General features: G+C 37.1%; 1 long non-coding RNA gene across 1 annotated transcript; it reads left to right on the forward strand.

Moving 5' to 3' along the window:
* The first annotated feature begins 19,222 nt into the window (after positions 1–19,222).
* LOC107813193 (uncharacterized) lies at positions 19,223–19,785 on the forward strand. Its single transcript, XR_001654271.2, has 2 exons — positions 19,223–19,363; positions 19,462–19,785. It is a non-coding gene; the product is annotated as an uncharacterized LOC107813193 (long non-coding RNA).
* The last annotated feature ends 6,043 nt before the right edge of the window (positions 19,786–25,828 follow it).

A 25,828-nucleotide genomic window follows, 5' to 3' on the forward strand; every position in this document is an offset into this window, starting at 1 on the left:
AAAACCCGACTTCCCCCGCGTCAAAACACAGCCAAACAGACCCCCGTCCAGCTCCAGTCCGTCGACCCACCTCCAACCTGAACCACTGCCCAACACGACCTTCCCGACAGCCCGTCGCAACCAACTCCCACCTTCGTCGACCACCGGCAGAATCGGCAAAGCCCACGACCGCTCCTTCTCCTCCAATCTCCATCGACGCCGTCCAAACACCACTGCTTCAGCTGTACTGTCCAAACCCGACAACCAATCAGCCATGTTATCGTCGTTCTTTCACTGTCGCCGTGTAGTCCGTTGAGGTCGTCTTTGGTTCGTCGAGGTCCGGTATGTCGAGGTGTCTGTCCGAGGTTCCTTTGTTGTTCTTCGTTCAGAGAAGTCCAGCTTGAGTCCCGTCGAGGTCTTGTTTGTGTTCTAGGTTTGTCAAGGTTCGAAGGTTAGTATTCTTCATCCTTTGTTTTATTCCGTTTCATTTCGCATATTATCGTTCAAGGTGAACAAGAGTATTATTTGATATGGATGTATGTCAATAATGCATTTTCGTTGTTGCTTTTGTTAAGAAAAAAAAAGCTTATTTTATGTTTAGTTACTGCACGCTTAAAGCAAATGTGAGCATATGAACGAGGTTATTCTATTTTTCATTTTTACCATGGATATTATTACCTGTTAGAATCCTTTTTTTTTGCGTTTAATCTCGGATGGCTTCACTAGTAGGAAATCGTAGTTGTTTTAAGTTTGCCCTTAAAAAGTAAAAATGAGACGAGCCCCGCAAAAAAAAAAAATAAATAAAAAGAAAAAAAAATGCACCAGCCACGGGGCCCTCTAAATGTATATATTAAATACTTAGATTTCGGGACGGGCCGTTTAGCAAGTTTCACGGCCCTACCCAAAAATAATAATGCGCTAGTTGCTTCATGCGCGCCTTTAATAATTTGTTATCTCCCTAAATTCGGGTGCACATTTATGTGACCCAAATCCAAATCTCAACGGAGTCGAAATATGTCTCTAGTCACGGGCGCATTGATTGTGGCGTGGCCCGAGATGCATTTCCATGACGTTGCAAATTCTTAAAAAAAATAAGAACGAGATGAGCCTCGCCGAATAAAAATACAAATTGCGGGGCCCTCAGTAAATACTCGTGTTAAATTACTTAGAATTCAGGAGGGCCGCTTAGTGAATTTCGTGGCCTTCCCAAAATAATAACGCGATAGTCTCTTTAGGCGCGTGTTTAATAATTTACTTTCTTAAAACTTGGGGTGTGCATTTCATGCGACCCAAATCCAAATCCCAAAACGTCAAATAAGATATGTTCCGGATTGTGGGTGCATTTCATGTGACGCAGTCCAAAGACATGTTTTAAGCGACGTTCACATTCCTAATAATAATAATAATTAATAAAGCGGTTAAAAGATAAAATTTGCACAGGGTTCATAATTGTATTAAATATCAGATAAATAAGCCGAATATAACAGTTGAGCGACCGTGCTAGAACCACGGAACTCGGGAATGCCTAACACCTTCTCCCGGGTTAACAGAATTCCTTATCCGGATTTCTGGTACGCAGACTATAATATAGAGTCATTATTTTCCTCGATTCGGGATTAAAATTGGTGACTTGGGACACCCTAAATCTCCCAAGTGGCGACTCTGAAATAATTAAACCAATCCCGTTTCGATTGTCCTTTAATTGGAAAAAACTCCCCCTGCGCCCCCCGGGCGCGTAAAAAAGAGGTGTGACAGCTCTGGCGACTCTGCTGGGGATGAAAAACCCAGAACCACTGGTTCAGGGTTAAGAATTCGAGCTTAGAATAATTGTTATTATTTGGCTTTATTTATTATCTGATTATTACATGTTTTGAGCCTAATGTGCTAAATGCTGCTTTTACCGCTTTGATATTATTTGAACTGTATATAAACTGTGCCGAAACCCTTCTCTTCTTACCTCCGGGGATGTGCTTACTGGTTGAGACTCCCTATTCTGTTAGTGTCATACCCTTAATAAAAGAGGCTCGGAAAGTTTCTAAGCCGGCTGGCCTTTTGGTTCCCGGAAAGGAGCTCCTTCCTCAGCTCGAGTTGTCCGCTCGGGTACACTGTCTAGAACACCGACCCAGGTTTTTGAACCTAGTATAACAAAGCCACATGCCGGATCCCTAGTAGGAACGTTTATTTGCATCATGTGCATTTGACTTAGGGGACTCAACATAAGGGTTGGGTCCGTCTAGGACAAGCAACCTGAAAATAATAGACAATCTTTCGGCATCCTATGTGCTACATGTTGTATTTAGTCAAGGGCGTATGGGTCATTTGGTCATTTCCAGCATGATGTTATTTTAATCAAAGCATGGGGAACATTTGTGGAATCCAAGAAGCCTTGGAATTCCCTATGTCCCCCACGCTTGCTTTTTGGGAAAGCACATGGGGAACATTTGCGGAATCCAAGAAGTCTTGGAATTCCCATATGTCCCCCACGCTTCATATGTTGGGAAAAGCGCATGGGGAGCATTTGCGGAATCCAAGAAGTCTTGGAAATCATTATGTCTCCCATGCCACATTTTTGAAAGAAATAATAAATATAAAAAATAAAAATACAAATAAAAACAAAGCATGAAAATTCAAAAAGATTTTGTATGTTGTCATCATTTTCCACATATAAGAAAATCGTGAAAAAAGGATAAAATAACAGTATAGAAGTCCGAGTAGAGGTGAAACTCTGCCGAAATTTTGAAAATGAAAAAATGTCTTGTTAGTTTGTTATAATAAAAGCAAAGGAAAAATAAAAAAAAATCATCATTGTTCTGTCTGGTTTTTTTGAAATATTAAAGGAAATAGTTTGTTTTGCCATTAAATGAAAATGAAAAAGAGTTTGTTTTTTTTAAAAAAAAAAATGTTTTATTTTATTTTATTTTATTTTGTTTGTCTATGAAAATGCCAGAAATAAAAATAAAAAGAGTCCGGCGTTGAATGTGATTTTATTATTTGTTCCAAAAATAAGTATATATATAATCCAAAAAAAAAATTTCAAAAGAAAGTTCAAAATTCAAAAAGATAAAATAGAAAAACAAATCCGAAAATATTTTGATTCTTTTTTCGAAATTGAAAAGAAAATTCAAAATTCAAAAAAAAAACATTTTGAGAAGCATTTCTTTTATTAAAAGCAAAATTCCGAAAAATATTTTCTTCTTCTTCTCTAGAATAAAGAAAAAAAGAGCAAATGAAAATTCAAAAAATATATCTTAGAAGTATTTCTTTCAAAAAAAAAAATCAATCAAAAATCCAAAAAAAATATACTTCATTTCTTCTTTTAAAGTAGTTCTTTTGACCGAACTACGCGGGTTTGATTCTCACCGGATGTGAGATACGTAGGCAACCCTCATCGAATCCAACCCCACCTTCTCAAAAAAAGAAGGAATGTTTTATGTTTTTCGTTAATTTGTTTGTTTGTTATGAATGAAAAATAATAGTCTATTTGATTGCTGTGAAAAAAAGAATAAAAAAAAAATAGAAATGGAAAAGGGTCTTCTCAAAAATAGCTTATTTGCCCGAACTACGCGGGTTTGATTCTCACCGGATGTGAGATACGTAGGCAACCCTCATCGGGTCCAACCCCACCTTTGCTAAAATAGCCAAAAACAAAAAAAATAATAATAAAAGAATAACATGTCAAATTTTAATTTTGTCATAAAGAAGTCGGGTGACGTTGTTTTATCAAGACATAGCCGAATGTTCCCGAGAGGGACGCCGGAAGGCTGACTTTGCATAAACAGCCACCTTTGGGTCATATTTAAGATTTGGTCCAGTTGACCCACACAGCCTTAAAAATCTTCGTCCCCGAGACGTTGAAAGGCCGTGTTCGCAATATTGACTTTTCTAATTTTGAAAAACGATAAAAAGAGCTATAAATAGGTCAGATGATGCTGTTTTGTCATAAATAGCCGAATGTTCCCGAAAGGGACGCCAGAAGGCTGACTTGGCATAAACAGCCACATTTGGGTCATTTTGAGATATGGACCCACACAGCCTTCAAAATTTTCGTCCCCGAGGCGTTGAAGGGCCGTGTTCGCAACACCAGGTTTTCATTATAATTTGAAAGAAAAAAAAACAAAGAGTCTACGGTCAGGTGAATGCCGTTTGGATGTTTAGTCAAAAAAAATATGAAAAAATAAAATAAGCCGAGCCAGTTTCGGCCGCGTCTTAAACCGTTCTTGCCGAAGTAGCCTTAGAGTATCTGTCAGTTGTCGAAAGGTTATTTTCGTAAAAGAACGGACAAGTTTGTAAAAGTGTCATAAAATAATCCTCCCCGGCCTCAAAACTCATGTGAAAATTGGAAGGGGCCACATTTGCAAAAAATAACCATTTGGTTGCATTTGTCGAACAGAGAAAGGGAGCTGGAGTTTTGTTTTTAAGTCTACCAATCTTTTGATTAGAACATGCGGGTTGTTTAATTTTCAAGCTGGTGGGTAATCTTTAAATCCTTGAAACCCAGTTTGTTTTAAATTTTTTTAAAAAAAATGTGTGTTTAGTGTTGTTTATCTTTTATTGGCCCGAACTACGCAAGGTCTGATTCATGCGGGGTCATGATACGTAGGCAATCTCCATAAGATTCGACCACAACAAAAAAAAGAAAAATGAAAAAGAGCAAAATGAAAAAAAAAGAAAAGAGAAAGAAAAAAGAAATGAAAAAAAAAGAAAAGAGAAAGAAAAGAAAAAAAAGAAAAAAAAACATCGAAAAAGAAAAAGAAAAAAGATGTTGTCAATAATGAGGACCGACTTTACTGAGTCCATTCTAACCTGTTTGTTTTGCAAATAAGTTAAGGTGGTTGGTTTGTGGTAAGCCGGACAATGACACCCGGAATCCTTTACTTGCACCTCATGATGCACACTCTGCGGGGATCAGGCCTGATGATAGAAGCATTCCAGTCCTATTGGGAACTTGTTGACTAAGGGTAATGATATTGAAGTTGGCAATGGTCTTGACAATACTAATGCAAAGCTCAGTGGCTAAGATGCCAAGTTTGATAAAGTGGGAGGACGCTCCGTTCCTTGGTTAGCAAGAAAGAAGCTGTTGGTGGCTTATTTTGTTGTCATTCCTGTTCGGATTATTCTTAGGGTTGTAATCCAAGTATTGTCTTGTGTCAAACCTTCCTATCTTTCCATTTTGACATATAGGTTTGTTTAAGTTTTGTCCAGGTTGTTTAAGATTTTATTTCATTTGTTTATTATTCAAACCATTTCACCGGTAGTCTAGCACAAAATCCAATCTTTTATTATTTCTATTCACCTTTTTGTTTAGTCATTATGTCATTCTTATTCAGCACCGATTCTAGTGACATGACATGCGCACACAGTTTGGGCCTAGTCTTTAAAGTTAATCATAAAACCCTGGAAGGGCGATCAGACCATTTAAAGAAAATAAGGACGGTTTGAGATTATTCAGAGCTCGAGTCATGTGGAACTGGGGCAAGTTAAACACAAAGAAAACCGTTAAAGAAAGATTCGCCTAAATTGGCATGAGGGTCATTCATAATAATGAGAATGAGAGTGTCGCCCAACGGTGCTTTAGAAGTGACAAATGAACAAACAGATGTTGAATATAATTGTCAAGTCCGGCACCATCGGAAGAGCTATAAATCTATGGTTTAATTGTGTTGTTTGCACTTGGCATGTGTTGAAGACTGGAATGACGAAGGCATTTTGTTCTGCTACCCAAACACTTTATCCTTCGTTACCCCTTTTGAGCCTTATTTATTTTTCTTTCATACCCCTCGTTCGGAATTAGTAGCAACGAATAAAATACGCAAGCATGGCGGATAAGAGAAAAGAAAGAAAAGAAAACAACAAAATGGAAAAAGAAGAATAAAAGAAAAAAAGAGAAAGAAAAAAAACGACAAAAGAAAATGAGAAAAGAAAAAGAGAAAAGAAAAATGATAACAAAAAGCAAAAAAAGGAAAGTCAAATGAAAAAGAGGAATTGGGAACTACGTTTGACCTGATTCCTCAAAGAGGATACGTAGGCGCTTCACGGCTCGGTCATAGTTTTGAAAAATGAAAAAAAAACAATTAAAATATCCCCAAGCAAGAAATTGGGGCAGATGTTGCGTTTGATGTAAATAAATCTAATTCCGAAGGTTGTAATTAATAACCCAAAATGAATGCATTTTGAGCCTTTAATACCCTTTCTTTCTAGCCCAATCCAAAAACCCACATTACGGTCCAAAGAAAGACCTTCCGATCAGTCTTCAAAAGATGCCAAGTCAGACAAATGAAGAGTCTTACCGGCGAACATAACATTCTGTTCCACAGCAGAAAGGACTCTAATCTCCAACAGAAAGAGTCATACCGGCAACACTCCAAATCCCCCAGCTGGAGAGAGATATAAAACGAGAGAGTCTTATCGGTGAAAACCTTCACAGGCACCATAAGGCGATGAAAGCTGAGAGAAGAACCAAAAATGAGAGAGACTTGCTAGTGAAAACCCTTCGGGCACTGCAAGTCGAACAAGATTGAGAATCGAGTGGGAATTGCCAATTGAAGAATGATTGATGGTAGAGGATAGGCCACATGTGCATGTCGTGACCAGTAGAGTCGGTATCTGCATTTGATAGGTTTTTATTTGTAGTTTCTTTTGATAAAGAGTCGTTTTTCCTTTGTCTTTTTTTTTATTCTATCCTCGTTTATCTTTTCCTTTCATAAAAATCCCCAATAGAGTCAGAACAAGTGTGAATTGACTTCAAAATAGGCCAGCAGCTTTCCAAAATGGGATCTGACTAGTACATCCAAGTGGTATAGTCAGCGGAGAACAAACGCGAGGCCAGTGTCAAAAGATGTCCCCATGCAAAAGGGAAGTGCCAAAATGATTGACGAGTGTCAAGAGGGATATCCTTGCCAAAACCAAGGTTACAAACCTCAAGGCCAAGGCCCGCGAACAAAGCAAGGATAGCAATGAGTATGGTGTGGGAAATTCATACTAGACTAAAAGGTCAGGGAAATGCCGGTTTCTGAGCTATGCCCCAAAAGAAGAAGGATATCCCCAACAGGAAGGGATTATCCCCAACACATAAGATCATCCCCAACAAGTTGTTGAACGCAGAGCAAGGAAGGAGAAAGGGAAAGCCATCCCAGTAGGAGTATCACAACCAACCACCATGTTTTAAACTAACAATTTTGTTTGATTTGAAACAGGTAAAGGAAATGGCATTGATGCCAGAACTGCGTGCCACAAGGGATATTATCAAACTGGGGCAGAAAATTTTCCTTCCATTTAGAAAATTTTCTGGAAGTCAGGTACCCCCAGCTGATAACATTTTACCCCCCAACATGTAAGTAAATCAAGGGAGGTAGTCTTCGAAGGAAGAAGCTATGCAAAAACAAAACAAAAACAAAAAAGGAATAAAAAAAAAAGAGAATAAATATAAGAAATGGGGAAGGTAGAAAAGGAAAAGTTCATCCCAATCCCCAGCAAGTATTCGAGGTAAGACATTTTCAAGTCTTAAAGATATTTTGGGTTCATCCGCCCTCAAATAGGATATTTTGGGTTAATCCGCCCTCGAATAGGATCTGTCGGGTTCATCCACCCTCAAATAGGATATGTCGGGTTCATCCGCTCTTAAAGATATTTTGGGTTAATCCGCCCTCAAATAGGATCTGTCGGGTTCATCCGCCCTCAAATAGGATATGTTGGGTTCATCCGCCCTCAAATAGGATCTGTTGGGTTAATCCGCCCTCAAATAGGATCTGTCGGGTTCATCCGCCCTCAAATAGGATATGTCGGGTTCATCCGCCCTCAAATAGGATCTGTTGGGTCCATCCGCCCTCAAATAGGATCTGTCGGGTTCATCCGCCCTCAAATAGGATATGTCGGGTTCATCCGCCCTCAAATAGGATCTGTTGGGTTCATCCGCCCTCAAATAGGATATGTTGGTTTCAGTCTTTTTATTTCAAGTTTTAAAACCAGGCGCCCACCTGTATAACGAGAGGAATACTTTTATGTCTTAGTTGAAGACAGGCGCCCACCTGAATAACGAGAGGAATACATTTTTGTCTTTTCATTTATGTTCTAGGTCACCCACCAGTATAATGCGGGAATACATTTTGTCTTTTCATTTCTGTTCTGGGTCACCCACCAGTATAATGCGGGAATACATTTTCTGTCTTTTCATTTCTATTCAAGGTTACCCACCAGTATAATGCGGGCATATCATTTTTCATGTCTTTACCAGGCGCCCACCTGTATAACGAGAGGAATACTTTTATGTCTTAGTTTAACCAGGCGCCCACCTGAATAACGAGAGGAATACTTTTGTCTGTGCATTTCATATTCTAGGCACCCACCTGTATAACAAGGGAATACATTTTGTGTCTTTACCATTAGGCGCCCACCTGTATAATAAGGGAATACATTCCACGTCTTTACCCATAGGAGATGCACTTCCTCCTAAGTTTGTTTTAGTTTCATCCATAGGAGATGCATTTCCTCCTAAGTTTGTTTGAGTCTTACCCATAGGAGATGCATTTCCTCCTAAGTTTAGTTTTTACCCATAGGAGACACATTTCCTCCTAAGTTTGTTTGGGTCTTACCCATAGGAGATGCATTTCCTCCTAAGTTAGTTTTACCCATAGGAGACGCATTTCCTCCTAAGTTTATGTTTTACCCATAGGAGACGCATTTCCTCCTAATTTAAGTTTTACCCCCTAGGAGACGCATTTCCTCCTAAGTTTTAGTTTCAGTTTCACCCGTAGGAGATGCATTTCCTCCTAAGTGGTTGTTAAAGATAAAAAAAAAAAACAATACCAAAAACAAAAATGACCTAGTCTGACGAACCTTCTCCTAGGATCAAAATCTTAGTCCGATGAATTTTTCTCCTAAGATAGAGACCTAGTCTGACGAACCTTCTCCTAGGATCAAAATCTCAGTCTGATGAATCTTTCTCCTGAGATACCAAAAGAAAAAAAAACCTAGTCTGATGAACCTTCTCCTAGGATCAAAATCTTAGTCCGATGAATTTTTCTCCTAAGATAGAGACCTAGTCTGACGAACCTTCTCCTAGGATCCAAATCTTAGTCTGATGAATCTTTCTCCTAAGATAACCAAAAACAAAAAAAATGATGACCTAGTCTGATGAACCTTCTCCTAGGATCAAAATCTTAGTCCGATGAATTTTTCTCCTAAGATAGAGACCTAGTCTGACGAACCTTCTCCTAGGATCCAAATCTTAGTCTGATGAATCTTTCTCCTAAGATAACCAAAAACAAAAAAAAATGATGACCTAGTCTGATAACCTTCTCCTAGGATCAAAATCTTAGTCCGATGAATTTTTCTCCTAAGATAGAGACCTAGTCTGACGAACCTTCTCCTAGGATCCAAATCTTAGTCTGATGAATCTTTCTCCTAAGATAACCAAAAACAAAAAAAAATGATGACCTAGTCTGATGAACCTTCTCCTAGGATCAAAATCTTAGTCCGATGAATTTTTCTCCTAAGATAGAGACCTAGTCTGACGAACCTTCTCCTAGGATCCAAATCTTAGTCTGATGAATCTTTCTCCTAAGATAACCAAAAACAAAAAAAAATGATGACCTAGTCTGATAACCTTCTCCTAGGATCAAAATCTTAGTCCGATGAATTTTTCTCCTAAGATAGAGACCTAGTCTGACGAACCTTCTCCTAGGATCCAAATCTTAGTCTGATGAAACTTTCTCCTAAGATAACCAAAAACAAAAAAAAATGACCTAGTCTGATGAACCTTCTCCTAGGATCAAAATCTTAGTCCGACGAATTTTTCTCCTAAGATAGAGACCTAGTCTGACGAACCTTCTCCTAGGATCAAAATCTTAGTCTGATGAATCTTTCTCCTAAGATAACCAAAAATAAAAAATCTTAGTCCGATGAATCTTTCTCCTAAGATACTAAAAAAAAAACATTTTGAAAAAAAGTCATTTTCCTAAATCCAGGCGCCCACCTGTATAACGAGAGGCATACATTTCAGTCTTTTTCATTACAAGTGTTGAAGTTGGGAGCCCGCCCATAGAACAGAGGAATACATTTCAGTCCTTACATTTCAAGCATTGAAGTTAGGCGCCCACCTGTATAACAAGGGAATACATCCTAATCTAGTGTTTAGTTCACTCTCAGCACTGCATCAGTAGTATCAGTGGGCTACGATTTTGCTAACGACTCACAAACCTTCCCAGTACAAACTGGGTTAGGAAATTTTGTTTGTTTTGTTTGTTTTGATTGTCAGGGGCCTGCCTGTAGAGCAGAAGATTGTTATATGTCAAAGATTGAAGAAGTTAGGGGTCCGCCTGTAGAACAGCGGGATCGTTCAAAATCAAGCCGTAACCAATTTAAAAGCAGAAGGACTACAACAGAAATCCCCAGCACTCAATCCAAGATAGAAGCAACAAGAAGCTCGCCCCAAGTATGCGAGTCAACAGTCTGAGAGGGTCAACAAAAGCTAGTCACAAAAAGAAAAAAAAAAGAGAAAAAAAAAGAAAAAGAAAAAGAAAAAATGAATGAATCCAAAGCACGGAAGTGGAGAACAGATGTGATCTGCTCAAGAACTAGCGCCTACAACTAGCAAGTATCAAGGTTCAAATCCAAAGTCTGCATGAAGCACCATTCAAGACTCAAGACCAAGTTTCAGAAGACTTAAGAGATAGGAATCCTTGTAACTAGTAGCTGATAGGCTTAGTTAGTCTTTTTCAGTTTTCATTTTTGTTGTAACGACAGGACCGCGGACCGGAACCTCAACGGAACGGCACCTCGGTCGGCTCTTCACCTCGGTACACTTCACTATCTCTCTCATTTCCGAACTACACGTGGCCTGATTCCTGTATAACCAAGGATATGTAGGCAGCTCGGATACCAGAGCTCGGTCACATTCCCTCCCTTTCCTTAAGTGTAGTCCGTTCAAGTAATGGTCGGGTCAAAAACACGTCTAGTCGTTCTTTGTCGGAAAACTCTTCGTGTTTCCAGTCAAAGAGGGGCAGCTGTAAGCACGTGATTTTTGACCCTCCCCGAGAATTTTCACATTTTTAGTGTGAATATGTGAAATTGGGTCTAGTATAGCTATTTTAACTATTTTTACTTTATTTCGTTGCAAAAAGAAAATTTCAAAAAAATATATATATAAATTTTAGTTTATGTATTTCTCATAAACTTGAAAAATACAAAAAATTGCACTTTATTTTTGTACCTTATATAATTTCGAAAAATACAAAAATAATAATTCTATTAAAGTTTTATAGGCATTTTTAACTTTGAAAAAATACAAAAATATTACCTCATATTTTATCTTAATATTTTAAAACGAAAATTACAAAAAAAATAGTTTTATTAATATTTTGTAGCTATTTTAAACCTTGGAAAATATTTAAAAAGATATAGTTTTGTTTAAGTACTAGTCTTATTTTTGGTAGTTATTTTGCTTACATAGGACTAGTTAAGCAACGTGTTCCTATTTCTCGGGTCCGGGCCAAAGAATAATATTCGGGTTTAAACTATCCGGTTTTAGGCCTAATTTTCGGACCTAGCCCATAATAAACCGTGTCCGGGACACATGGGGAACCCCACCACGCGTGGGGGACATATGCCTTGAACCCTACCACGCGTGGGCTCATTTTTCTGGGCAAAACCCATGCTAAATACACGGATGGGACGAAAAGAACAGGAGGAGGATTTTTGAATTGAAAAAAAACGGACTTTTTTTGGAAAAGTTGGGAAATATACTACTGTTCATCTTCTTCTTCTTTGGGAAGAAGAAGAAAACCCTAGCAAGCCCAACCCCGTCTCCTCCCAAACTGCCTCACGACCACCCTCCTCCTCCATCACCCCCGTCCAAACCACACCACCCGACGCCATAACCACCATCGTCAACCTCCAGCCCAACGAGCAGCAACAACATCGTCACTGTCCAAACACCATATCCAAAACCACCGGCAAACCCCCCACGTACCAGCTTCGTCGAGCTGCTGCTCGCTGCATCGCCACCCCCACGACCAGCTTTCTCCATCGACACCATCACTGGCCCTCCGCCATCGTCAACCAACCATCGACGAAAGCCACCCCATCTTCTTCCTCCTTCTTGAAAACCAGAAAACCCGACTTCCCCCGCGTCAAAACACAGCCAAACAGACCCCCGTCCAGCTCCAGTCCGTCGACCCACCTCCAACCTGAACCACTGCCCAACACGACCTTCCCGACAGCCCGTCGCAACCAACTCCCACCTTCGTCGACCACCGGCAGAATCGACAAAGCCCACGACCGCTCCTTCTCCTCCAATCTCCATCGACGCCGTCCAAACACCACTGCTTCAGCTGTACTGTCCAAACCCGACAACCAATCAGCCATGTTATCGTCGTTCTTTCACTGTCGCCGTGCAGTCCGTTGAGGTCGTCTTTGGTTCGTCGAGGTCCGGTATGTCGAGGTGTCTGTCCGAGGTTCCTTTGTTGTTCTTCGTTCAGAGAAGTCCAGCTTGAGTCCCGTCGAGGTCTTGTTTGTGTTCTAGGTTTGTCAAGGTTCGAAGGTTAGTATTCTTCATCCTTTGTTTTATTCCGTTTCATTTCGCATATTATCGTTCAAGGTGAACAAGAGTATTATTTGATATGGATGTATGTCAATAATGCATTTTCGTTGTTGCTTTTGTTAAGAAAAAAAAAGCTTATTTTATGTTTAGTTACTGCACGCTTAAAGCAAATGTGAGCATATGAACGAGGTTATTCTATTTTTCATTTTTACCATGGATATTATTACCTGTTAGAATCCTTTTTTTTTGCGTTTAATCTCGGATGGCTTCACTAGTAGGAAATCGTAGTTGTTTTAAGTTTGCCCTTAAAAAGTAAAAATGAGACGAGCCCCGCAAAAAAAAGAAAAAAAAATGCACCAGCCACGGGGCCCTCTAAATGTATATATTAAATACTTAGATTCCGGGACGGGCCGTTTAGCAAGTTTCACGGCCCTACCCAAAAATAATAATGCGCTAGTTGCTTCAGGCGCGCCTTTAATAATTTGTTATCTCCCTAAATTCGGGTGCACATTTATGTGACCCAAATCCAAATCTCAACGGAGTCGAAATATGTCTCTAGTCACGGGCGCATTGATTGTGGCGTGGCCCGAGATGCATTTCCATGACGTTGCAAATTCTTAAAAAAAAAAATAAGAACGAGATGAGCCTCGCCGAATAAAAATACAAATTGCGGGACCCTCAGTAAATACTCGTGTTAAATTACTTAGAATTCAGGAGGGCCGCTTAGTGAATTTCGTGGCCTTCCCAAAATAATAACGCGATAGTCTCTTTAGGCACGTGTTTAATAATTTACTTTCTTAAAACTTGGGGTGTGCATTTCATGCGACCCAAATCCAAATCCCAAAACGTCAAATAAGATATGTTCCGGATTGTGGGTGCATTTCATGTGACGCAGTCCAAAGACATGTTTTAAGCGACGTTCACATTCCTAATAATAATAATAATTAATAAAGCGGTTAAAAGATAAAATTTGCACAGGGTTCATAATTGTATTAAAAATCAGATAAATAAGCCGAATATAACAGTTGAGCGACCGTGCTAGAACCACGGAACTCGGGAATGCCTAACACCTTCTCCCGGGTTAACAGAATTCCTTATCCGGATTTCTGGTACGCAGACTATAATATAGAGTCATTATTTTCCTCGATTCGGGATTAAAATTGGTGACTTGGGACACCCTAAATCTCCCAAGTGGCGACTCTGAAATAATTAAACCAATCCCGTTTCGATTGTCCTTTAATTGGAAAAAACTCCCCCTGCGCCCCCCGGGCGCGTAAAAAGGAGGTGTGACACTTGCTATGACTTATTAAATCTAAAAGCCCAAAATCTCATTCATCTCACTTTAAATTTAAAAGATCCAATGGCTCTAATATACCATAGTTTCTTTAGCGTAAGGCTCCATTTTTTAGTTTTTATTAGATAACTATAATAATTTTGAACTTAAAGCCATATATTGTTTCATGAAACAAGAAATTAAAATAATTGAACACTAGAAACATAACATCAACTAAGGAATAAAATGCTAACATAAAAATTGTTTTTTTTTAAAAAAAAAACTTTCTTTAAAATAATGACTTATTTACGTTCAAGTCTAACATGGATTTCTCAAATCATATTAATCTAACAACATAGGTGAGAAGCTAATTATTTAGTGACTTGAGAAACTAATTCTAATCAAACACACATAAATCAAAACAGAAACAAGAGAAAAAATAATGAAACATTTAAACAGATCTAAATCAAAACTGAAACATTCATCTAATGCAAACAAGAATTTAGAGGAAATGAATCTTTGATATGAATATTCTATCAATAGACTGAGAAGACAACCTTCTTCATGAAATGGATACAGCTCAACAATCGTTACTCCAAAACGAAATAAAGCCAAGGAAAACCATACGGACTAGAAGGAGACTCAAACGGAAACCCGGACTAGCGACTTCGACAGGCGACGAAAATCCAAACGCATCTGTTCCGATTTCTTTTAGCCGATTTCAGCAGATCTTTTGGCTCATTTTGGGTGGTGTTAGGGGTGGATTTTATGGCTGTTTACAACAGATTTTTGCTGCTATTTTAGAGGTCGTTTTGACTAAAAACAACGGAGCTATTTTCAAACTTGTTTTGATGTGTTTTGAACAGATTTTTGATGGCTGAATTACTGGAGCTTCAAGGCTGGTCTTGATGGTGAAAGTTGTCTTGTTGTTGGAGTGTAACATAGGTGAGTTGGAAAGGGATAAAGTGAGAGGGGACACAGAAAAATGGGGGACAAAAGAAGGTGGGATGGGAATATGGGAATAGTGGGATGAGGTACCGGTGTGGGGGCGAGGGAAAGTGAAAGTGAGGTATTGACGAGATAAGTGGGAAAAGTGGGAATAAATTCAAATAGGGTCAAAAATTAGGTGTCAACATCAACCAACTCAGTTCTGTTGTTGTCTGCCATTGCCTTTTGACTTTATGTTGCATAGAAGAGTTATCACTTTAAAACCACAAACCAACCACCCTTCTGCTATGAATATAACAAAATGAAGCCATCACATTAGCGTTAGGGCATTTAACATAAGATAATCTCACTTTATGTGCAATGCACCTAGCCACAGTTATCGGTTCTAAAATGACTTCGAGGGTACAAAGGTCAGTTGGCATTATCCCAATTTGTTCATTTCAACCTCTCTTTTCTTTGCTTTTCTAGCACTTGCTGGCTTGCCCATTTTCCTTCATTTCTCTTTTTTTAATCATCACTCTTTCTTTCTCTCATATCTCACATCCCATAATTTCACCTCTTTTTTTTGTTTCCTTCTTTTTTTCCTCTTTTTTTTCTTTTTTTTTTCTTTTAATAATAATAAAAATGATTCGATCGAACCCTATGTAGGTTGCCTACATATCATGACGCCGCATGAATCAGATCTTTGCGTAGTTCGGGAAGATCGGGAATAAAGGAAACAAACTAACATTCTCTTCTTTTTACCTTAATGACTACTCTGACGAGAAAAGGGAAATAAAAGAAACAAATCTCTTTTTTTTTGAATTTTCTAGACTTAATGTTCTATAACCTATTCTAAACTCAAGCTTAACGTTTGTACAAAAGTTATTAAAGAAAACCCTTAGAAGAGAAAAAATATTTTTTGATTCGTTTTTTTTAAGAAGGAAATCTAAAGAATAAACCATAGAAACATATTTTGAATTTTCATTTGATATCCTAACACGATATTTCGAAATGAGCAATGAAAAAGATAAAACAAAATGCTTTTGGATTTCAATTTTGATTACCTAAAGAAGAAATTCTAACGATAAACAAAAGATAAAGTATTTTTTTTATGTACAATATCCTAAAGTTTTAATGAAAATAAAAAGAATTTTTTTTCATTTTTCACTAATTTCCCAAAGAAACACCTCAAAAGAAAATCTTTTTGGATTTTGGAATTAACACCTTAAAGAAAGCTTTTAAAAAAGTACTAAAAGAAAATTCTCTTTTTTTTTTGAATTTTGGTCCTAATATACTAAAGGAAACATAAAAAAAATTATTTTAAGTCCTAGATATTAATTGCCTAAAGGAAAAACAACCTCAAAATTTTTTCATTTCTACCATTAGTATTCTAAAGAAAACTTATAACGGAAATATAAAATGCAACATCTCTTTTATTTATGGATTTTGAGTTACAACATATTTTTTCAAATATAAAGCAGAAAATACAATAACAAAATACTTTGACATTACTGTACAAAACTAGAAAGTAAAAGACGACATAAAATGAAGAACAAACTCAAAACATAAAAATAAAACAAATCTCCTTAAGCAACTCCTGACTGAGCGATCCTGACTGGATGGTAACGGGGAATCTGTCATGCTCAAACTCCAGTAAATAAATCCATACCTGTATGAGAAAACTGAAACCATCACTATGAGAGACAATAACATTTCCTACTAGACACATGCAAGACATGGTTGTGGCTATTTTTGCAAAATGGCTTATTTGGCCAAAAGATGGCTAGAAGTGCATAATATGGCTAAGACCCCGCAACGCCAAAAACCTAAGATTTACTAGGAAGATCGGACCCTATGTGGGTTGCCTACGTATCACGCCCCGAAAGACAAGAATCAGGTATGCGTAGTTCGGGCCGATTGGATACGGGCAAGAATTTAAAAAAAACGCTAATTTTAAAGAAAATATTTTTTTTCTTTTTTTTTTTGAAAAATGATGAAACATGTAAACTCTTTTTGAATTTTCTTTTTTCATTTTTTTTTATTTTCGAAAAATGATGAAAAAGTGCAAAATCTTTTTGAAGTTTCCATGCTCTTTTTTTCTTAATAAAATGTAACACAAAAAAAAATTGGGTCCTACTCGCTTCACCCTCTTTTTTCTTCTTTTTTCATTTGCCCTCAACTATCATTGGTCCGCCAAATGACCCTTTTACCCTTGAAGAAATGCAACATGTAGCACATTGGATGCATCAAGATGGTCTGTTATTTTGGGTACACATGTCCTAGACTGACCCAACCCCTGTGTTGAGTCCCCTAAGTCAAATGCATGTGATGCAAACAAGCACTCCTACTAGGAATCTGGCATGAAGCTATGCTTTTCTAGGTTTAAATCCTGGGGTTTTGTTTTAGACTTGGGTACCCAAGCGGACAACTGGGGCCGAAGAGGGGGCGACGTACCGGGAGCAGTGAAGTCTACCCGGCCTTGTCGCTTGCCCAGCCTCGTTCTATTTAGTATAATTTCTACAGAAAAAGCGGGTCACGCGAACGTGTGCACCATTTTCAGAAGACTCATAGGGGGTGGCGTAAGAAGACAGTTATATACAATTCAAACAATATTAAAGCGGTAAACAGATAGTATTTAGCACAAAAGGTTCACAGATTACAGTAATATCAACAATAAATAAAGCCAAGCAAAATCATATTAATAAGCTCGAATTCTAAACCCTAAACCAGAGATTCTGGGTTCGATCCCCAGCAGGCTCGCCAGAGTTGTCACACCTACTTTTTTCACTACCCCCCAAAAGGGATATAAGAGAGTTTTTCCAATTAAAGGACAATCGAAACGGGATTAATTATTTAAAATTCAGAGTCGCCACGTGCGATAATTTATGGTGTCCCAAGTCACCGGTTTAAAATCCCAAATTGAGGAAAGTTGACTCTATTTACGGTCCGCGAACACAGAAATCCGAGTAAGAAATTCTGTTAACCCAGGAGAAGGTGTTAGGCATTCCCGAGTTCCGTGGTTCTAGCACGGTCGCTTTGATCATACTTGGCTTAAACAAATTGTCTAATTACTCATTTTAGAACATATGTGCATTTGCCTCTTTTAATTAAGAAATTATCTTGAAACAGGTCATGCGTACGTGTACCCATTTGTTTGGCTCGTTAAAAATCATGTCACGCGAACGTGTCCACAATTAATAACGCTTTATTATTATTAAGAAAGTTTGGTCGAAGTTGCGCGAACGCATACCTCGATTTATTTTTTTAAAGAATCGTAATTATATCACAGGAACGTGTACACAATCACGATGATTGACTAATTAATAGCACCTACAACGTACTAGCGATCATTCATGACAATTCAAACAAAAAAAAGCCCAGCATTCCTCAAAGATATTATATATGCTAAATTATAACAAGTCATGTAATACAGTAATTCAACTGCTATTAGTTGACTTTTGCTATATCATAAATTCCACTGACACCGATGTGGGATTGAATTCTAATTATATATTTTCCAAATCATATAATGAGACATAAATTTCTTTCAACTCCATCATTTATTTGTTTGATATGGCAATTCCACTTATTCTTGCCTCTTCTGGTGGAGTTCCCATCTCCAAATTAAATAATACGAATAGTAATTACATGACCTCTAGATTCACTCGCTATATAAACAACGTAGAAATTTTCATATACCTCACAACTAACTTCAAATATTCTCTAGCACTTCATATCTTTAGCCAACACAGTAGTTCCTCTCTGGTTATTCCATTAGAATTAAGCAAGAAGATCACTCCCGGCCATAGAAAACTAATACTCCTATGATTCAATCAAGAACTAAAAGGGCATTTCACCAGCATCAAATCCTTAAGCAACAGAAGCCATATGGCAGATCAAATCAATCACACGAGGGCTGTAACCCCTTTCATTGTCATACCACAACACAAGTTTCACAAAGTTCTTGCTCAAGGCAATTCCAGCATTGGCATCGAAAATGCTTGATCTGCTCTCACCAACAAAGTCTGTGGAATACTCCGAAACCATTACGAAAGAATAGAGGATTTCTAAGTATTACTTAGTCAAATTCTATCCCAAATATAATGAAACTAAATCCAACATAAATTCAAGACAATAAAACTATAGACATTCAGCTCCAAATTCAACTAACAAACAAGAACAGGTCAGCCACATATTTCAATCAGAATCACGAGAGTAACATCACAAACAACAAAGAAAAGGCAGAAAGAGGGACCTGAATCATTTTCAAACGTATTTGAATCTCCGACGATTCCAACTTACTACTGAGGATTCCGATGATTGAACTCGATCGAAAAACAAGCACAACAATAGAAACTTCGGCAGAAACTACAAACGGCAACCTCGAGCGGCAACTCGAACGATCAACTACCCGTTTCACCTCCACTCCATTCGGAAACCAAAACCAAAAGAGACAGCCTAGATTTCATTATGCATCTCAAGTTTGATTTTTCTTTAGTTCTTTTTGGTCCAGATTTTCTTTTGTTTTTGAACAAATTCTTTTTTATATGTGAGATTTGTAACATATTATACCAAAAACGTTATCTTAGCCTTGGATCTAATATAGAAATGGCAGCTTCATCTATGTTTGTAAACGTCCAGAAAATGTGAGATGAAGCAGTGAAATTTGTTGCTCATTTCCGTTCTCCTTTGGTTCTTGTTCATTCTCCTGTTCCTCTTAAGCTTTCATGTATTTTTTTTTCAGATAACGCCGGCGGCGATGGTGGGCTGCTGATGTTTTTCCGGTGAGTCGAGTGACTGGCGGAGGCGGCTGGTTTGTGTATAGGTGATGGGTCTGGAGAAGATGGCTGGCTTCTCTCTTGTTAATGGCTGCTGAAGAAGATGAAGGACATGGGAGGGGTCCGTGTATTATGGTCAACAACGGCGGATGTCTCTTATCTTCTTTTTTTGCGTATTTTTTTTTTTAAGCATTACTTTATATATAGAGTCTAGGTTTAGGTGTATTTTTGTGTATTTTGTCAATTAGTCCCTAGGTCTTTTGTGTTAAGTCCTTAGAGTCTTTTTTATTTGTTTTTATTCCAAAGAAGAGTCTAGAAGGGTCCTTAGGCTTAATAGACTAATCTGAATTGGGCCAAGAATTGGGCTCTAAAACTCTTAAAATTGTGATCCAACACTTTAATTGACTCCTTTTAAAATAAGATAAAAATACTACACAATCAAAAAACTAACATGAAACTATTATATATTTTTTGTATTTTCAAGATTATGTAAAGATAAAAATAAGGTACTATTTTTTGTATTTTTTTTTATGAAAGGTACATAAAATAAAAATATTTTTTGTAATTTTCATTTTCTTGTAGTAAAATAAAGTAAAAGAGTAAAAATGAGTTGAAATAGCTATATTGGGCCTAAATTAAATATTCACGTGCTAAAATATGAAACATCTTTGGGAGAGTCAAAAATCACATGTCTACAGCAGATATTTTGGATGAAGATATTTTATTGAAAAAAAATAAGAAAAATAAAAAAGACTAAAAAAAAAGACTAAAAAAAAAAAGAGGGATTGTTCGCCAGTTACAAAACAAAGCTCTAGAGCTGAAGTTTGTCAGTTACAAAACAAAAACTTCAGTTCTAGAGCTGAAGTTCGCCAGTCACAAAACAAAACTTCAGCTCTAGAGAGCTGAAGTTCGCCAGTCACAAAACAAAAACTTCAGCTCTAGAGCTGAAGTTCGCCAGTTACTATATTAGTGAAAATTAGACTCGCCATATGGGTCTATTAAATGACGACACATGTTAGTAAAGTTTGAAGAAAAGTGAAGAATGACATGTAAAGATGATATGTGAAACACCCCCGGGAACGAACATACTCATATCGTGCTTGTTAGCCCCGAAACTGATTATCATGAAATAGCCCAGATCAGGCGCGGAAGAATATCTCATAATTACAAATGAGGAAGGAATAAATTAATCCCGGATTGTATTGGATTTACCATCATTATACCATCAGTTACAAATAAATTATTAATAAATGCAATAAATGATTGTAACGGTCAGAACAAAGCAATAAATTACGAGATTGACTCAACAGGCACAAGATTGACTCAACAGACACGTGATTGACTCAACAGACATGTGATTGACTCAAAAGGCACGGGATTGACTCAACAGGCACGAGATTGACTCAACAGACACGAGATTGACTCATTAATTACGGAATTAATTCATCAGTTATGGAATTAACTCATCAGTTATGGAATTAACTCATCAGTTACGGAATTCCAGCATTTACACAGTTGTTACAAGTCTTCCAAAAGTAATGGATGGATTGAGTAAATGCTCATAATGGACCCATAATTCAAGGATAGTTACTTAGATTTAGCCCTATAAATAGACATACTTTTACCACCATAAGGGGAATCTAATTTTTTTCTCTATAATTCTATACATTATAATTCATAGCATCTTGCTCCCAAGTTAGCCATAATTCGGCCCTTCAAACTCTGTTCGGCTCATTATCCTATCAAGGATCATTCAATAAGAATTCTTTCTTCTCTGCTTTATTTTTATTATATTATCTGTTATTGAATTTATTTTTCACTTCTCTATCACATTGTATTAATAAAATTTTATATCTTTCGGATTGAATCGGTTGCTTGTGGCCCGTCATATAAAATTATTGCTTTGACCTTGAAAACTATTTTTTGGGTTAAACAGTTTGGTTCCGTTACCGGGAACTCAAGCAAATTTGCTATTCATCCAAAGATAGTAACAATTTTTGTTAATATTCGCTTGTTTTCAGTTTAAACCTTCATCGTGGCCGAAATTTACAAATCAACATAGTTGAGGACAACCAAGTTGGAGATGGTGTACCATGCAAAATAAAAAGGGAAGAATAGCCATGATAATGATACGTAAGTAACAAGCAGAGAAAAATAGAGAATGTACATCGATATATTGGTACCGCAACTATCTGTACCAGAACTGATTATAACGGATTTGTACGAAACAGTTCCGGAACAGGAGGTTTAGATACATGGGGAAATTTTAATTTGCAAAATTTAGTTCTAACCTTACAGAAACAGATCAAGGAACAGAACGAGCGGATAGAACACCTCCGAGAATTCCTATCTATCCTGCAAGAATGATATGCATAATCGTTGCAGCACCAGAATTTAAACAGAAGAAGACACGGTAAGTCGAATCGACACTAATAAGTGTCCAAAAACAGGTTCGAAAACCAAACCGAGGTGATTCCGGATATGATTGAAGGAGTCAGAAGAATAATGTCGGACCTTCCCGGAACTGAGGAGTAAAATTTATATTCGATGTAATACAAAGCTTCGAATAGAGGAAGACACGTTCATTCAATTGAAAGTCAAAAACAAGTCCGGATATCAAGTGGATGTGATTCTTGGGTGATTCGAATCTAAATGCAAAAATCTAAAAAACAGGTCCGAGCAAAGAAATACGAGATTTTCTTCACGGGCTAAATAAGATCCGGATCTACCCGAACAGGCAAGGAATTACCTTGCTAAATTGTAAAATTTCACAGGAGAAGAATGAAGATTAGGAAGAGCATGGGTAAAACACCCACGAGATTGCTTACAAAGATACCACACCTAACAACTGAAAAAGAAGAGATAGTTGTAGGATGTAATAGACACGAGGAAGGAAGGTTCATTAATAACCTTGGACAATTATACAAATATTTTTGGAAGTAATTATTGAACTGAAGGCGTCAGAAGCCACGAGGTCAAATGCTGAAGAACTAAAAATTATCATTGACTTCCCAAATAGGAAGGTTTACGTTGGTCGAGACTCGACACCGAATTTAAAGGTAAGGTGATTAAACTTTTACATGCTAACAAAAATTGCTTTACTTGCCTTCATGCTAACATAGCAGGTGTACCACCGGAGGAAAAGTTTATATGCTCAATATTGACCCGCGGTATAATCCGGCCAAGCAAAAGAAGAAACTAGAGTCAAATTATAAATGATAAAGTTACAGATCTTCGAAAGATCGATTTAGTTTGAAAAGTCGAATCATTCAAACTTGCTATCTAACAACAACGCATCATTACTTTCAAAATTCCGAGGAGAAAGATGATTGCCAGTACACCAAATTGTCTCGAATGTCTCGGTAAATGCAATTTTAATTCAAGAAGATAAAGGTACACATTCTCCTATCTATTATAACATGCTCTTAGATACGAAAACTACATATCTACATTTTGATAAGTTGGCATTAATTGTAGTTTCCCTAAATCTAAGGCCTTATTTTCAATGTCATTCAATTCACCTAGTCACTATATTTTCATTACGCAATATTTTTCATAAACATGAACTGTCAGGAAGGCTAGCTAAATGAGTAGTCGAACTAAGTGAATATGATATTGTTTATCAGCCACGTACGACTATAAAATCACAAATTTAGCAGATTTCATGATTAATTTTAGCTCGAACATATTACCCGAACATGTTATTTCTTGGATAATTCTCGGGATCTGGACCTTCTACACAATTAGGTCCACAAGTACTGAACTTCCCGAGTTAGGGGCAATGCTTAATGCCTATCAGGGAAAGTAGTTAGATAATTCATAAAAATTATTTTATTACTAACAACAAAGCCGAGTATGAAACATATGTTACATGGCTTAAATTAGCTTGGGGACTCAGAGCAAAAATATTGATTTAACGATTGATCAAATCCAAGAAAACTATGCAGCCCAAGAAAATTGAGCCGGATGTGTTAGTCTCAAATCTACTGCTGATATCTCTGACTTAGAAAGCAACTCCGACACTTATTGAGAAATATCATTTCCGGATCAAACAGTCTCGGGATCGAGCCATCTCTTTTTTAGGCGAGTCCTGATCTATCATCAATTAGAATGAAAATGAGGTAAGCTTGACTAATTTAATTTGAAATTGGCATAATAAATTCATTTATATTACTTGCAGAATGGGACTTTACCCAAAGATAAGCATGCTCTTGATAACTCTGAGTGCGTCTCATCCCGTACTACCTGCCTTGTTGGAGGAGAATTATATTTGAGAATATTCAAGGCTCCAAAAGCTAATATGCCACATGGACCAAACAAATAAAATATATGATGCAAGAAATTTAAAAATAAAGCAGTGAAAATTACTCCGATAATAAGGCTTCAAATCAAAAACTCATTAAAGTTAGTATGAATAGCTCAAATCAAGATATGACATGATCCTCGACAACATTTTGGAACCTCCGTAGTTCCTGGCTAGAGTACAAAATATTTGATAAAAAGAGCGTCGGTATCGTCCCTATGTTGGAACTGGACCATTTGAAAGTCCATCAATATCGAAATTAACTATCATACCGGGGACTATTACACCGCGGATTGTCAAATTATGATCCCAGTGTTTGAGTTCTCAAATCTCAAAACTCAAACACTAGGGAGATTACTCATACTTGAAGATTAGTCAATTTGACCTGACATTATTTACCAGCTCAACTCAGTTAGTTGTATTACTCATATCAAGCATAAACACTTCAAACAGTGTTGGATGAGTTCTTCAAAAATACATATACTACACGTACACAAAAAGGACCAAGAACTCCATGTCAAAGTCAAGAATCCCACGATAAAAAACGAGAGTGTTACATCTAAGTCAAGATAAATGTATGCAAATAAGCCACCAGAATAAAGTTCACTTTGAACAAACACGCGATTTATATTCGGTCCAACAACGACCATTCAAGCTAAATATCTAAGCCTTTCTTAATGGCTAATTGTATTATGACTCGGATCGATTATCCCATAAATCTCAAATATTATTTCGGACATGTGTCCCTCTCTACTTGGAAGTATGTTCATATACTCCAATTTAGATTCAAATCCAATCAGATTAAATGTCTCTTCAGGACAAATCTACTAAGATATATATTTATTTGGGATCAATACTCCCTCAAACTCAATGTCTTACCGGGGTCAATACTCCCATAAATTTTAATGGGGTCAATACTCTTGTAAATCCTACCGGGATTAATATTCCCTCAGACTAAAAGTCTACTCGGATCAATCAATCCTATTTTACGCCTGAATGAAAAGGAGACGTCCTCTTCATAGCGTTTAAAGTATATAAAAGAGCCCTCTTTTATATAAAAGTTAGACACCCAAAGGTGCAACATTAAGACATCGCACATGTAACGATGCATCCAAATATATATTTTAAGTCTAAAAGACTAAGTATGAGCCCTCAAATAATTTTCTAAAGTGCCAAAAAAAATTAGTACTCGGATAAATTCTCTAAAATACTAAATGATGATATTAGACCCGAAAGACACGAGGAACACTATATTAATCCCGGTCTAGGTTACAACCCTTTTGGTAAAAAAAAAGGGGTTAAGCAGTCATCATCTAAATATATACCTCCGAGTCCCGTATGTTTTTCCTTTTCAGGAAATGGACCACGTGGAAGGAATAATCAAATGCTTGAGATTTCATACTTCAAAGCTCTAACACTTGGGGACTATATATATGGAAGACAAAGAAGACTAGAAAAATCAAAATTCAAGTCAAGCTTAAGGTCTACCCAACAAATCGAAAGTTAAGAGCAAAGTCACACGCCAAAAACACAAGTCTGACTCGAAAACCTTTGAAAACATATTCGTAAATATAAACGAATGTTTCAAAAAAGGTTAAAGGCAGAATATTAGTTACGGGTAAAAATGCACATCTTTGTACTTACTCAAAAACTGTTGTAACTGAAAATAGTTACGGATGAAAAAGCATTACCCTTGTATTCATTTGAAAACTATTATCAATAAAAATAGTTATGGGTAAAAATTCATACCCTTATATTTAAAACTGTTGTAAACACAAATAGTTATCTCCTTGTACTAATTAAAAAAAACTGTTGCAAAAGAAAAATAGTTACGAGTGCAAGCTTATATCGAATCTGTTAAAAGAAAAAACAGTTGCAAAATGAGTTATAGACGATACACAAACACATGCGAAATGTTATGAAAGTTAAATGTAAAAACTTTCTTCAAAACATTATTAAATAAAAACATGTGAAAATTCCTATCTCTCTTTTGTATATTTACACCATTATGAAGTTGAGACGTCTTCTTC

This window comes from Nicotiana tabacum, chromosome 6 (assembly GCF_000715075.1).
Source record: "Nicotiana tabacum cultivar K326 chromosome 6, ASM71507v2, whole genome shotgun sequence".
Lineage (NCBI taxonomy): Eukaryota > Viridiplantae > Streptophyta > Magnoliopsida > Solanales > Solanaceae > Nicotiana > Nicotiana tabacum.